Raw genomic sequence first — 16146 nt, forward strand, 5'->3', positions numbered from 1 at the left:
CACGAGGCCCCACCTCTTCATCGCTACTCCATAGCATCCGACACCTGTCCTCAAGCGGTTGAGGATTGTCCACTGCTTTTGGGGCAGGTCCTGGCCAGGGACGTCTATGGGGTCATCGATGTAATGGTGGGGCCTAGATGGTTCCACTGACTTCCACTGGTCTCTCCATTTCGTCTTGACCCAGGCGGCCTTGGAAGCATCAGCCGGTGTTGTGCAGAGCAGCTCTTGGGCTTGCGTGGCAAAGGGGCGCTGTGACTTGAGGCGCACACGTCGTGGTTTCTCTGTGATGATCTGATGGAGGAAGTCTGTGCCTTTCGAGAGAGGGCCAGCATGGCTGCTTCTCATCTGATGTTGGCTGGGGCGATGCCAGCGAGGACGGGCAGTTGATCTACTGGGGTGGCACGTAGTCATCCGGAGACAGTCCGCAGGGCGCTGTTGAGGGCAGCATCCAGCTTCTTGGCGTGAGGGCTACGGCATCAGACCGGGACGCAGTACTCAGCAGCTGAGAACACCAGGGCCACTGTGGACATGCGCAGTGTCTTTGTCGTGGCTCCCCATGTGGTGCCGGCTAGGCGGCGTATCAGTGCGGCACGGGCGCTTGTCTTTGCCTTGGCACCTTCCAGGTGTTGTTTGATTGACAACGTTCTGTCGAGCTTCACACCGAGGTACATGGGGACGGGCTGGGACCGTAACTGGGCGTTATCCACCGTGACGTTCATCTCGCCGGTCACTTCCCTGTTGTTGAGGCAGAACATTGAAGATGTTGTCTTACCCATGCTGAGCTTGAGGCGCCAGTTCCTCAGGTATGAAGACAGGATGTTCATGTCTTCAGGGAAGCCGGCCCTCTTCTGCTGCTTCCCAGGATGGCTTACTGAGTAGGATGGCCAGGTCATCAGCATAGCCATACTTCTTTGACTGGATTGGAGGCAGGTCATGGATGTAGATGTTGAACAGCATTGGTGCCAGCACTGAGCCCTGTGGGACGCCGTTCTTAGGTTTCCCCACCCTGTTCCCACCCTCTGACTGAAGACATTTCTCGTAATCACCTTCCTTAAACAACATTCTTTAATTCTGAGGCTATGACCTCTAGTCCTAGACTCTCCCACTAGTGGAAACATCCTCTCCACATCAACTCTATCCAAGCCTTTCACTATTCTGTATGTTTCAATGAGGTCACCCCTCATTCTTCTAAACTCAAGCGAGTACAGGCCCAGTGACGACAAATGCTCATCATAGGTTAACCTATTCATTCCTGGGATCATTCTTGTAAACCCCCTCTTGACCCTCTCCAGAGCCAGCACATCCTTTCTCAGATATGGTGCCCTAAATTGCTCACAATATTCCAAATGGCACAATACCAGCACCTTATAGAGCCTCAGCATTACATCCCTGTTTTTGTATACAAACCCTCTTGAAATAAATGCTAGCATTGAGTTTGCTTTCTTTACTATTGATTCGACTTGCAGATTAATATTTTGGGAATCCTGCACCAGCGCTCCCAAATCCCTTTGCACTTCAGATTTCTGGATTATCATCCCATTTAGAAAATAGTCTATGCCTTTATTCCTACTACCAAAATGCGTGACTCCACACTTTGCTACATTATACTCCATCTGCCACTTCTCTGCCCACTCTCCCAACCTGTCTCATCCTCCTGCAAAGTCCCTGCTTACTCTAGGCTACCTGCCCCTCAATCTATTTTTGTATCATCTGCAAACTTTGCCACAAGACTTCAATCCCCTTGTCCAAATCATTAATATACGACGTGAAGAGCGGTGGCCTCACCACTGACCCTTGTGGAACTCCACTAGTCACTGGCAGCCAACTGGAAAAAGCCCCCTTTATTGCCACTCTTTGCCATCCAGCCATCCTGCTCTCATTCCGGAAGTGGCTAAGTTCCAGATAAGATGACAGCGTTGGCCTGCTGGTGGCCAGGGGAGAGGTGAGGATCGACAAAGTCAATGGTTGTGGCCTGTGGGCGACCAGAGTGCAAGTAAGGGTTGGCAGTGTTGGTGATGGGCAGGCACTGGAAGTGGTCGAGGAAGCTGTATGGGCCGGCCGTGGCAGCAGCAGGTCTGTCCTGGAAGCGACAGGGGAGGCGAAGCAGGCCGCCGTCAGCAGCCCGGTCTAGATTTTCAAATTTACTTTAGTTTCGAGATACAGCGTGGAAACAGGTCCGCATTGACCAATAGTCCCCGCATATTAACACTATCCTACACACACTAGGACAATGTTATATTTATACCAAGCTAATTAACCCATAATCCTGTACGTCTCTGGACTGCGAGAGGAAACCTAAGATCTCGGAGAAATACCAATGTAGTCATGGGGAAAATGTACAGACATCACCCGTAATTGGAATCGAACCCAGGTCTCTGGCGTTAGGCTCTGTATGGCAGCAACTCTACTGCTGTGCCACTGTGCCGCCCCTAACGTGGCTGGGGAGGTAGCATTAACCAGAGGTGGCATGAGCAGCCAGGACTTTAAGTGGCGGGGAAGTGGTATGAGCTAGGGGTGGCATGGGCAGCTGGTCCTGAAAACAGCTAGGGAGGTGGTGAGAGCCAGGGGTGGCATCAGCAGCCGGCCTTAGAAACGACTGGGTAGGTGGTGCAAGCCAGGGATGGCGTGGGCAGCCAAGGCTGTTGGCAGCCAGAGGTACTGTGCTAGCCGCAGATGGCTTGGGCAGCTGGGCCTGAAGCGGCTGGGCAGGTGGTGCAAGCCAGGGATGGTGTCATCAGCCATTGGTAAATCCGTCTGCTATAACCAATATCCGTTATAAAGTGGTCTGCAATAACATGGGTTTACTATATACAAAAAATACATGTCAAATTTCTGAAAGAAAGAAGACCACAAAAAATATCTGCTACTAGACCAAGTGGGACCTGTTGGGTCCCATGTTCGCACGGGAGCGGCTTTAGGCTGGCGGCTCAGTCACTCAAGCCTGTTGTGCTGGCAGCCCACTCACTCACGGCTGGTGGGCTGGCTGTTGACTCACGGCTATTCCGTGAAATTCCATTTCAAGCAGGGTACAAGGCCACTAAATTCAAGTGCAGTTTCATACCACTTCAAGCAGGGTGCAATGCCACCACAATCAAGCACAGTTTCATGCCACTTCAAGCAGGGTGCAAGGCCACCAAATTCAGGTGCATAGAAACATAGAAAATAGGTGTAGGAGTAGACCATTCAATATGATCATGGCTGATCATCCAACTCAGTATCCCGTACCTGCCTTCTCTCCATACCCCCTGATCCCCTTAGCCACAAGGGCCGCATCTAACTCCCTCATAAATATAGCCAATGTACTGGCCTCAACTACTTTCTGTGGCAGAGAATTCCACAGATTCACCACTCTCTGTGTAAAAAATGTTTTTTCTCATCTCGGTCCTAAAAGACTTCCCCCTTATCCTTAAACTGTAACCCCTTGTTCTGAACTTCCCCAACATTGGGAACAATCTTCCTGCATCTAGCCTGTCCAACCCCTTAAGAATTTTGTAAGTTTCTATAAGAACCCCCTCTTCTAAATTCTAGTGACTACATGCCCTAAATTCTAGTGAGTACAAGCCGAGTCTATCTAGTTTGCAGTGTCAGTGTCATGCCACTTCAAGCAGTGTGCAAGGCCGCTAAAGACAGAGTCATGACCTCTCCCTCCCTCACCTGGTCCAGGAACACCACTGGGACCGTCAAACGGGCCCATCAGCGACTACACTTCCTGAGGAAACTAAAACAGGCCTCATTCCCCACCAACATCCTCAGGACTTTCTACAGGGGTACGGTGGAGTCTATACTCACGTACTGCATAAATACGTGGTACTGCACCTGCTCGGACAGGAAGGCTCTGCAGAGGGTAGTGAGGGGAGCAGAGAGGATCATTGGCGTCTCCCTACCCTCAGTACAAGAACTGTTCCAGAGCCGCTGTCTGAAAAAAGCTCAGAGAATTGCTAAGGACAAACTGCACCCCCTCCACACACACCTGGATCTCCTGCCATCAGGCAAAAGATATCGAAGCATCAAAGCCCGGACTACAAGACTGCTAAACAGCTTCCTACCACAGGCTGTGAGACTGCTAAACAGCTTCCTACCACAGGCTGTGAGACTGCTAAACAGTCACTCTGTACACACAGTCACTTGATTCTGCGGCTGTCACGGACACTTTAATAACTGGCACTGGCCACTCAAATCAGCTGCCCCGGACATTTTTATGATTGGTTTATTGTATTTTAACGTTGTGTTTTACCTGCTTTTAGCTATTTATACTGTTCCATCAGGGACTGGATTGTTTTTAGTGTTATTATGTGTGAAATGTTTTAAATTTCATATGCGATGCTCCGCTATTCCCTGGGAAATGTATTTTCATTTTGCACTGTACAAGTTGCTTGCAAGATGACAATAAAGGTTGATTGATTGATTGATTGATTGCAGAGACTGAGCCACGCCCACATTTCTGGCTTTTATTGTCCCTCCCCCCTCAAGGGGCATGGCCTTCATGGCGTGATTGACAGGAGAGAGAATCTCAACATTTTTTAAACATTAATAACTCTTTTTCATCAATGGGTCTGATGAGCGGGGTGGGGGGGGGACTGAGTAAGATGGCCAAAAATCACAGCCATACGTGGTAGCGTCTCACTTTCCAATGAGGCACTTTCAAAGCAGAGGCAACACCAACCACTTTCCAATGAGGCACTTTCAAAGCAGAGGCAACACCGAGGCATTTTCAAACTACATTTTCAAACCACATCAAGGGCACTCACAGTTTAGTAGATATGTGTTCAGTGTTATTCACAGCTCAGACTGAGAGACATGACCCTCTTGCTCCCTCATCTTGCAGAGACTGACTGAGGCACTCAACACTTCCGGGTTTTATAGTCCCTCTGGAAGGGGCGTGGCCTTCAGGGGAGAGAATCTCAACATTTTTTTAAACACTAATAACTTTTAATTTTCATTGATGGGAAAAATCCTCTTGTCCAGCGTTTTTTCTAAAATCAATATACAGAACAACAGGAAGTGGTCAAGATCAGACTTTTAGTAATATAGATTGTCAGAGAAGATAAATTCTGTTAAAGGTTTCACTGAGTGTTTTGATCAACAATTCTGAACTTTAACCCGAACAAGGTTACTAGGAAAATATTAATCTGGGGGCTTTAATATCAAACGGAGGAAGGGGAAGAAGTTTGTAGAACAATCATCCTTCCAGTAAGAGAAAAGGGAAATGAAAGGTACTCAGTAGTAAGCCCTCTCCGGGATGATATTTTGTGAGCTGCTGCCCAAGGTGATAGATATTCTGGAATAAAGGAAAGGCAATTTCTTCTTGAGACCAGGGATCTCGTGCAGGAGTATATCAAGATGATGAGTTTGGTGCATTATCTGCACCTGCATCACCTTGGAAGACACAAAGTGTTGGAGGAACACAGTGGGCTGGGCAGCATATGTGGAGTGAATGGACAACGTTCCGGGTCAGGTTCCTTCTGTCCATTCCCACCACAGATGCTGCCTGCCCTGCTGCATTCCTCCAGCACTTTGTGTTTTGCTCAAGATTCCATCGTCTGCAGTTGTTTGTGTCTTCACCTTGGAAGACTTCACCTGAAATTGTAGAAATGTACTGCTAAGTTGTTTCATTTTGTCAGTGTCGTCTGTGACCAAACATAGAAAGGCTTGATGACTAACACCAGACCCCTGGATAGCACTCATAATCTCTTACTTTATGATAATCTGCTGTGGCCTCAATCCTTAAATCACCATGTCAGACTAACAGGTGTCCCCTAATCAAGCTTGTACATTTTAATATTCTTAAGGGACAACATCATCCTAGTCACCAAGCACTTTGCCTCATAAAATAGATGCATAGAGCTGTACAGCACAGAAACAGGCTCTTCAGCTCACCTCGTCCACGCCGGCATATTGGGCTAGTCCCATTGTTTACATTTTGGGCCATAAGCCTCGAAACCTTTCTTTTCCATATATCTGTCCGAATGTCTGCTAAAAGTCACAATTATATCTGCTTCTATAGCTTCCTTTGGCAACTCATTCGAAACACTGACCATCTGAGCCAAGAATCTGCTCCTGATGTCCCTCTAAAATATCTCCCCTCTTACTTTAAGCCTTTGCCCTCTATTTTTAGAATCCTCTATCCTGGGAAAGGATAGAATTGCGACGGTTCACTTTATCCATGTTGCTCCAAAAATAGAAGGAACAATATCTTCATTAAGAAAAAAGACCCACCGACCTCAGCAATAACTCTATGGTCTACAACTATCACCTGTATCGAGACTCATTTCAATGTTACTGTATTTGTTACCTCTCAATATTTTGTTACACATTTGCAAAGTTTTTATTTGCCAACTATTTTATTAGTTTTCAGTTATGTCCCCTGGAACTTTTCAAGTTTCCTTTGGAATAATACACTTAGTATTTTGTGAATGCTTTTCCTTGTTCTTTGCACATGACATTCCTCCGTTGGAAATCCTATAATCCTCTTAAAGTATGTAATTTCCCTGTTATATCTGTAACCACACCAACAAACTTCCTTGCATCTTTGCCACATGTGCCTATCACAGATGTGAACCTGGTGAGCGTGTAACATCATTCAATATTCTACCTCTTAGTTATAAAGATCGTCTTTTTGTAATATCTTTTGAACGTAGAACAGTACAACACAAGAACAGGTATTTTGGCCCACAATGTCTGTGCCGAACATGATGCCAAAACAATCACATATTTACCTTCATGAGACCCATATCTCTCCACTTCCTGTACATCCATATACTGATCCTAAATCTTTTAAAAGCCACTGATGTATCTGCTTCAACCACCACCCCAGGCAGCCTGTTTCAGGCACTCCCCAAACTCTGTGTAAAAATCCTGCCCCACACATTCCTTTTCGACTATGCCCCTCTCATCTTAAAGCTACGCCCTTTAGTATCTCATGTTTTAATCCTGGGAAAAAGATTCTGACTGTCTACCCTACCTATGGCGCTGATAATTTTACATACTTCTATCAGGTAACTCCACAACCTCTGGCATTCCAGAGAAAATAATTCAAGTCTGTCCAACCTTTCCCTATAACTAATACCACAAGTCCAGGCATCATTCTAGTAAATTTTCTCTCCTTCCTGGAACGGGGTGATCAGAACTACACACAAAATTCCAAATGCGGTCTATCAAAGTTCTATAAAGCTGCATTGTGACTTCCTGACTCTTATACTCAATGCCCTAGTCAAGAATACAATATACTGTACTTTCTTTTACCACTGGTGCTGGAAGGAGAGGGAGTTGTGGACAAGGAACCTAAAACCACTCCAAACATCAATACTATTAAGGGTCATGACATTGTACATTTGTCTCTTACATTTGAACTCCCAAAGTGCAACACGTCGCACTTGCTCATTTTAAACTTCATCTGCATTTCTCAAGCTGATCTATCTTCCACTGTACACTTTGACAGCCTTCCTCACAGTCTGCAACTCGAGCAATCTTAGTGTCGTCTGCAAACGTACTAGCCACCAGCCTGCATTTTTACGTCCAAGTCATTTGTACGTAACATAAACAGTGCAGATCCCTGTGGAATTCCACCAGTCACAGACCTCCAGTCTGAAAATTATCTTCCACCACAATCCTTTGTCCTCTATCAGTTCAAATCTATACAACCAAGTCACTATTATTCTTGCACATCTTAATCTTCTGGATCAGCGTACCATGAGGGACGTTATCAAATCCCTTATTAAAATCATGTGGACAATATCCACCACCCTACCTTCATCAAACACCTTCACATCTCCTCAAAACATCTGATCAAGTTAGTAGGTTGACAAAAATGCTGGCGAAGCTCAGTTTCTCCAGCATTTTTGTCTACCTTCGATTTTCCAGCATCTGCGGTTCCTTCTTAAATATTTGATCAAGTTAGTAACTTGCCGTGTACAAAGTCATGCCAACTGTCCCCGATTTATCCATTCGTTTCCAAATGGAACTAAATCCTTCAGGCCCATGAAGCCATCAACACCATACATTTTGTGTGTAGTCCTCACCCTAGTTGCTGCAGGGAAGTTGCAGTGTTACTTGCAAGTGGGTTGTAGATTGTCTCCCAGAGATATCTATGGTGATCAAAGTGGCAGCAGCTCACAGGATTCTGAAATTCAATGGTTCTTTATTGTCACGTATGCAGAGCATAGTGAAATTCTGGACCCCCCCCCCCCCCCCCCCCCCCCCCCCCCCCCCCCCCCCCCCCCCCCCCCCCCCCCCCCCCCCGCCCCGCCCCCCAAACATAATAGTCATTTGGGCTTGTATTGTTGGGGAGTTGGTGAGGTCATTGGTTTAACTGTGGTTAAAACAAAAAAAATACCTGGATAGAGTGGATGTGGACACGTTGTTTCCACTTATGGGAGCATCTGGGACCAGAGGTCAATGCCTGAGAATAAAAGGACGTTCCTTCAAGAAGGAGATGAGGAAGAATTTATTTTGTCACAAGGTGGTGAATCTGTGGAATTCATTGCAACAGAAGGTTGTGGAGGCCAAGTCCATATAACCATATAACAATTACAGCACGGAAACAGGCCATCTCGGCCCTTCTAGTCTGTGCCGAACACTTATTCTCCCCTTGGTCAATGGATATTTCAATGGATATTTTTAAGGCAAAGATAGATATATTGTTGATTGGTGTGGGTGTCAGGGGTTTTGGGTAAAAGGCACAAGAATGGGGTTGAGAGAGAAAGATAGATTAACCATGATTGAAAGGCGGCGTAGACTTTATGGGCCGAATAGCCTAATCCTGCTCCTATCACTTATGAACCTACTGCTGTACAAAAGTAGCACATTGAATGTTTGGAACTGGAACATCATTGTATACCACCAGATATTCATGTTAAATTGCTAAAACATAAGCTTCATTCAGTTTTATTCAGCACTACCTCTGGAAAAATTATCTTTGCAAAGTATTGCTTTGTTTTTACTTAAACTGTGTGACGTTTAAAGTCCTCTTGATGTTCACCACTCGTGAAAGTAGGATATCCATGGTATTGTTCTGTTTGACTTGTGGTACTCATTTAGTACCTCACCTACATCCCCAGACTCCAAGTACAAATTCCATCCTTTATCTTTGAGCAATCCTACCTACCTGCTATCCTTTATCCTTGTTATGCAGCACATAATTAATGATGCAGTGCCTGATAGTATTTTTGTCAATGTTGGCATTTGCACAAATTCCACTTGTGATGTGCAGGTCAGACTGATGGACAGTTGGATTTGAGCCTCTGGCTTCATAAAGATGCAGGACATCATCACATCATCAATCATTCAGAAGAGGCAGACAGGGCTCTCAGAAGAATTTGTAAAGCTCCAGGGCACCCCATCCATGAACATATTTCTGGATTTACTATTGATGTGGGTGTGCACAGGATTTCCTGTAAGTAGCCAGAATACTAATGTCCTGGAGCAGTTAAAGTTTCTTGTTGTCTTTATGTTTGCAACACCTTGCCACAACTTTGCTTGATGATGATTAGGATGGACAAATAAGAAATGTGCAGGTGGTGGTTACAACAAAACTGGAGCAAGAAAAGGCCATTCAGTCCCTCTAGACTTGGTTGAGGTATATTGTTGTCTCATGTAGCGAGGTACAGTAAAAGCCTTGTTTTGCATGCTATCAATTAGATCAATAGGGACCACCTTACTATTCTGTATGATAATGGTAGCAATGTTACAAAATTTTGAGATTTAAAAAATCAAGTCTGCAATTTATCCCATCAGATAAAGCATAACAATAAGTTTAATTTGACACCTAATTCACTTTCATATCTCAAGTATTAAAAAAGTTATGACCATTTTCATACTCGGAAATTAGCATCTTGTTCCCTATTGATTTTCAATGGGCATTACAAAAAAGCTGTGATCTTGGATAGTCAAAAGCACATTTCTTAAGGAAAGATTAACATTTTTAAATAGTCTAAGTGTCCAAAGATTATTCACAAATAATTCACAATATAACATGATTTTTATATCTAATTTACATTCATTTATAGGCCAAATGGAAGGAATTTAGTGTTCAATTGCTGTAAATAAATGCCCATTTAAATCGGTTTTCTAGTGGGTTTCTGTGAACGCGCAGGTTTAGAATGTTGACAGCGCGCTAGATTAGTGCCCTCAAATGCCGAGAAAAATACTGCGGGATATAAAAAGCCCAAAATGAGCTATTCGTTATAGATAATTATAATTATAGGGTTATATACATGCCCCATTTAATGTAAAAATAAGGTACATACCTTTAATTGTTTGCTTTATAAAACCCTGGGGCTGCGAAAGCTTGCGAACTGAACGAGAGCTTTTAAATTTATTATATCTACTATTCGAGGCCTATAAAACTAATAATAGCTTTTGGGACCGGGTCTTGCAGCGATTCTCCGTTAATGATTTACTAGGCTGAACATCTGCGATTGGAACAGCCTAGTAAAAATCGGGTTTTAAACCCGCCCCCTCCAAACAGCTCCAAAATCACACACAAGGGGTGGGGCAGATGCTCAGCCACGATTCAGGTAGGTTTTGTAACATACCTAATAATGGCAGATCTGTCCCAGGCCTATTTTATCTTCAGCACCAGTTCTCCATCATCTTCAAATCTTCAATTGCCAGATTTTTCAAAAAAGTTGGCTCCGTCCTCTTTACATATCTCCATCAATCTAGTCGCCACAATTTCCAAAGTAGATTATTCTAGATATTCGACCATCTATTCTGGTGGGTACAATCATGAACTGTAGGAGTCTGTGCACATGTACAGATCTGGGAACTTGGAAATATAAACTTAAATTAACATTGGGAGCTTTGACATACACTTTGAAATGACCAAAGTGTAGCATTGAAGGAAGTCCTTATTAGAAAGTCGGAAATATTGTGGTCAATTTGTGCACAGCAAGCTCTCACAAATTTCAATATATGGTAAATAAATAAATATTCTGATTTTGTGTTTTTGCAATGATCCCAGGACACCGCTGTTCTTCAGAAATGTGTCATTAAATCTTTCAAATTCAATTAAGTCAGGCAGTAGACTAAGATTTATTCTTAGTTTTTACCATGGAGAAAGACATGAAGACCAGGGAACTTTGGGAAGTTAATCCGGAGTAATGGGGATGGTCGACGTTATACTAGAGGAGGTGGTGGATGACTTAAAATATATGAAGGTAGATAAATCTGCCAGGCCCGATGAGGAACATCAAAGACCCACACTGCCCAACCCCTGCTCTCATTTTGCTACTACCATTGCTGCCAAGAGCCTGAGAACTGTGACACCCTGGTTCGTAGGAAAGAACTGCAGATGCTGGTTTAAATCGAAGATAGACACAAAAGTTACTCCAAACTCAGCAGATCAGGCAGCGTCTCTGGAGAGAAGGAATAGGTTGTTGCAGTCCCTGGGGGTTAGGCCACCCCCTGGGTCATCCCCCTCGGCTCTATCTGCTACGTTTGTACTCGGCTCTTGACGATTGTCTGCCCACGGGGTTTCCCGGGTCCTGCTCAGGGGCGTTCTGTGTGTTTGCGATGATTCATTAACTGACTTCTGAACCTGCCTGGCATCTGGCCTTTTCCTGACCGCATCCAGGCCACAACTGGTGACCCCGACGTTCATCACGCATCGTGATGGAAAACAATGCCGTTGCACTGAAGCTCCCGACTTTGTGGGCCGAAGAGCCTGATATCTGGTTCCAGCAAGCAGAGGCACAGTTTGCTCTGCGAGGGGTGACGGTAGATGAAACAAAGTACTTTTACGTGGTCAGCGCTCTTGATCAGGCGATTGCGAGGCGGGTTAAACCTTACCTCAGCGCCTCCCCATTAACTAACAAATATAGGGGTCTTAAGGACCTGCTTATCAAGCGATTTGGTCTTAGTGAGTCAGAACGGGCAGCTCGGATTCTATGCATGGAAGGCCTAGGTGACTGTCGGCCCTCCTGGAGGACAAGCTCGCCCTTATATGCAACCACCAGCCGTTTTTAATTAAAAAATGCTTACCTACAGCAGCTCTCGCCCGACATCCGCCTGCAGCTCGCCACCGATTCCTCTGCTGACACGCAGGCGCTGGCCGAGCGCGCCTACCTGCTGTGGGTGTCCTGTCAGCGGGACCTGGAAGCGCTGGTTTCCTTCCCACGACATCGGGAAGAGCTGAGCAGATCGGGGTCTGTATCAACCGCGTCTCCGCTGCTCCCAGTCGATCTCCGCGGCGAAATCCGGCCGCCATCGGGCATTCCAGCGCAGGCTTGTCTCTCCAGCACAGCCCACCTTCAGTTCCATCCGGCGCCAGCAGAGGTCGCTAAGGTTCGGCCCAGCCAACTTCACCTGCTATTCCACCAGACGCCAGTCACCTCCGCACCCAAACACGGGGTGGAGCATCATATTCTGACTACTGGCCTGCCCGTGCATGCCAGGGCGCATCGTCGCGCGCCGGACAAGCTCCGTCTAGCTCGGGAGGAGTTCCGCCTAATGGAGGCGACGGGCATCGTGCGCCCCTCCGATAGCCATGGACGTCACCGCTCCACATGGTCCCAAAAGCGGAAGGGGGCTGGTGCCCATGTGGGGATTACCATCGTCTGAATGATGCGACCGTCGCCGACAGGTACCCGGTCCCACACATTCAGGACTTCAATGCCCATCTGGCCGGAGCATCGGTGTTCTCCAAGGTGAACCTAGTTGCATCCATGGACAACAGATTCCGGTCCACCCCGACGATATCCGTAAGACAGCCATTATTGCACCGTTTGGACTGTTTGAATTTTTGCAGCTGCCGTTTGGGTTGAAGAACGCTGTTTAGGCCTTCCAGCGGCTTATGGACTGTGTGCCGTGGCCTGGACTTCGTATTTGTGTACTTGGAGGACATATTCGCGGCAGGAGCATTGCATTCACCATCAGCTGTGTCAGCGCCTTAGTGATTATGGATTGGCTATCAACTCGTCCAAGATCCGTTTTGGGGTGACGGCCATCAACATCCTTGGCAGCCGCGTAACTCCACAAGGGGTGGTGCCTCTGCCAGCCAGGGTGGACACTGTCCACCGGTTCCCACGTCCAACCACAGTTAAGGGCTTCCAGGAATTCAGAGGGATGGTTGCGTTTAATTACCGTTTCTTGCCGGCGGCTGCCGCAATCATGCGACCGCTTTTCCACATGATCCTGGTCATTGCAAGGAAGTTGAGTGGTCCAAAAAAGCAGTAGCGGCGTTCAAGAGTGCTAACGAGGATCGTGGCTGGGGCCACAATACTCATCCACCCACGAGAGGATGCCCCAACCGCCCCGATGGTGGATGCTTCTGAGGTGGCGGTTGGGCCAATGTTGGAGCAGCTCATTGACGAATGCTGGCGGCCACTCGCCTTCTTCAGTGGTGCTCAGCGCTGCTACAGCGCTTTCGACCATGAACGCCTTGCCCTGTATCTCGCCGTACGCCATTTTCACTACATCCTGGAGGGGAGGCCTTTTACTGCATTTCCGGATCATAAGCTACTAACCTTCGCGTTCGTCTGCCCGGCCCGTGGTCTGCCCGGCAGCAGAGGCAGTTGGCGTACGTGTCCGAGTACATCACCTCCATCCGTTTCGTGGAGGGCAAGTACAACATGGTGGCCGACGCCTTATCACGACCTGCGGTTCACGCGGTTCTCCAAGTCGCTGAGGGTATTGATAATTCAGCCCTGGCAGCCGCACAGCTGGTGGACGAGGAAATGGCCGCCTATCGCACGGCGGTATCGGGTTAGCAGTTGGAAGATGTCTGTGGTCCTGGGGGCGCAACACGGCTGTGCGATGTCTCCACTGGACTTCCGCGACCCATCGTCCCCGTCGCCTCGCGGCGCAAGGTATTTGAGGTGCTCCACGGACTTGCTCATCCTTGCATCCGGGCGACAACGGCCCTTGTAGCCTCCCGCTTCATGTGGCATGGGCTGCGCAAGGAGGTTGGACATTGGGCACACACCTGCATCCCGTGCCAGACCGCAAGTTGCAGTGACACGTGCGTGCGCCGTTGCAGGAGTTCACCATCCCTCGGCAACGGTTCGACCACATTCACGTGGACATCGTGGGGCCGCTGCCACCGTCCCGGGGCATGACCTATCTCTTCACCGTGGTGGACCGCTTCACGTGGTGGTCTGAAGCCATTCCGCTGGCTGATTCTTCAACGGCCACTTGTGCTCGAGTCTTGGTGGCGCACTGGATCACCCGGTTCCAGGTGCCGCTGGACATAACATCTGACCGGTGGCCTCAGTTCACATCGGAACTTGGTCGGCCATGGCACGCTTCCTGGTGGTTCGTCTACACCACACGAACATGGCATATCATCCGCAGGCGAACGGCCTGGTGGAGCTGTTTCACCACCAACTCAAGGAGGCCCTGAAGGCACGGCTGAATGATCCAGACTGGGTGGACGCTTTCCCGTGGGTTTTGCTGGGATCCGCACTGCACCAAAAGAAGACTTGGCCTCCTCCTCTGCCGAGTTGGTGTATGGCTCTCCATTGACGGTGCCCAGGGAGTTCATCCCGCCGGCATGTGGCCAGGTGGATCAGCCTTCGGATGCTCTGCAACGTCTTCGGCAGACGGTGGGCAAGCTGGCGCCTATGCCCACGTCTCGTCATGGGCCCTTCCATCCGCACGTTCACTCTGCTCTGGGGGACTGCCAGTTCATGCGTAGGGGTGCTCATCGGACACCCCTCCAGCGGCCGTATTAGTTTCCCTTCCGAGTCCTGGAGCATGGCTTATCTACATTCGTCCTGGACATGAGGGGTCGGCATGAGACTGTTTCGGTACCGCGGCTGAAGCCGGCGCATATTGACATTGATTAGACGGTGCTGGTAGCGCTGCCCCGTAAGTGAGGGCGCGTGCGTGCGCCCTCCTGTCCGTTTCGTGCCTCTGGTTCTTGGGGGAGGGGGGGGGGTCCTGTGGTGGTCTCTGGGGGTTAGGCCACTCCTTAGGTTATCCCCCTCCGCTCTTGAGGGTCAGGGATGATTGTCTGTCCACGGGGTTTCCCAGGTCCTGCTCTGTGTGTTTGCGATGATTCATTAAACGACTTCTGAATCAGCCTGGCGTCTTGCCTTTTCCTGACTGCATCCAGGCCACTACAAAGTGACGTTTCGGGTCGAGACCCTTCTTCAGACCAATGTCAGGGCAGGGGGGTGGGATAGAAGATAGGTAGTGGGGGACAATAGACAATAGGTGCAGGAGTAGGCCATTTGGTTCTTCGAACCTGCCTGTACCGCCCTCAGAGGCAGAGAATTCCAGACTCAATCCTCTCTCTGTGAGAAAAAGTGTTTCCTTGTCTCTGTTCTAAATGGCTTATTCTTAAACTGTGGACCCTGGTTCTGGACTCCCTCAACATCGGGAACATGTTTCCTGCCTCTAGCGTGTCCAAGCCCTTAACAATCTTATATGTTTCAATCAGATTCCCTCTCATCCTTCTAAACTCCAGAGTGTACAAGCCCAGCTGCTCCATTCTCTCAGCATATGACAGTTCCGCCATCCTGGGAATTTACCTTGTAAACCTACGCTGCACTCCCTCAATAGCAAGAATGTCCTTCCTCAAATTAGGGGACCAAAACTGCACACAATACTCCAGGTGTGGTCTCACTAGGGCTCTGTACAACTGCAGAAGGACCTCTTTGCTCCTATATTTGATTCCTCTTGTTATAAAGGCCAACATGCCATTTGCTTTCTTCACTGCCTGCTGTACCTGCATGCTTACTTTCATAGACTGATGTACAAGGACCCCATTGTACTTCCCCTTTTCCAACTTGCCGCCATTTAGATAGTAATCTGCCTTCCTGTTTTTTATACCAAAGTGGATAACCTCACATTTATCCACATTAAACTTCAACTGCCATGCATCTGCCCACTCCCCCAACCAGTCCAAGTCACCCTTCATTCTCATAGCATCCTCGTCACAGTTCACACTGCCACCCAGCTTTGTGTCATCTGCAAATTTGCTCATGTAACTTTGAATCCCTTCATCCAAATCATTGATGTATATTGTAAATAGCTGTGGTCCCAGCACCGAGCCTTGTGGTGCCCCACTAGTCACTGCCTGCCATTCTGAAAGGGACCCATTAATCCCTACTTTTTTTCCTGTCTGCCAACCACTTCTCTATCCATCTCAGCACTCTACCCCCAATACCATGTGCCCTAATTTTGTCCACTAATCTCCTATGTGGG

This window comes from Leucoraja erinacea, chromosome 2 (genome assembly GCF_028641065.1).
Source record: "Leucoraja erinacea ecotype New England chromosome 2, Leri_hhj_1, whole genome shotgun sequence".
Lineage (NCBI taxonomy): Eukaryota > Metazoa > Chordata > Chondrichthyes > Rajiformes > Rajidae > Leucoraja > Leucoraja erinaceus.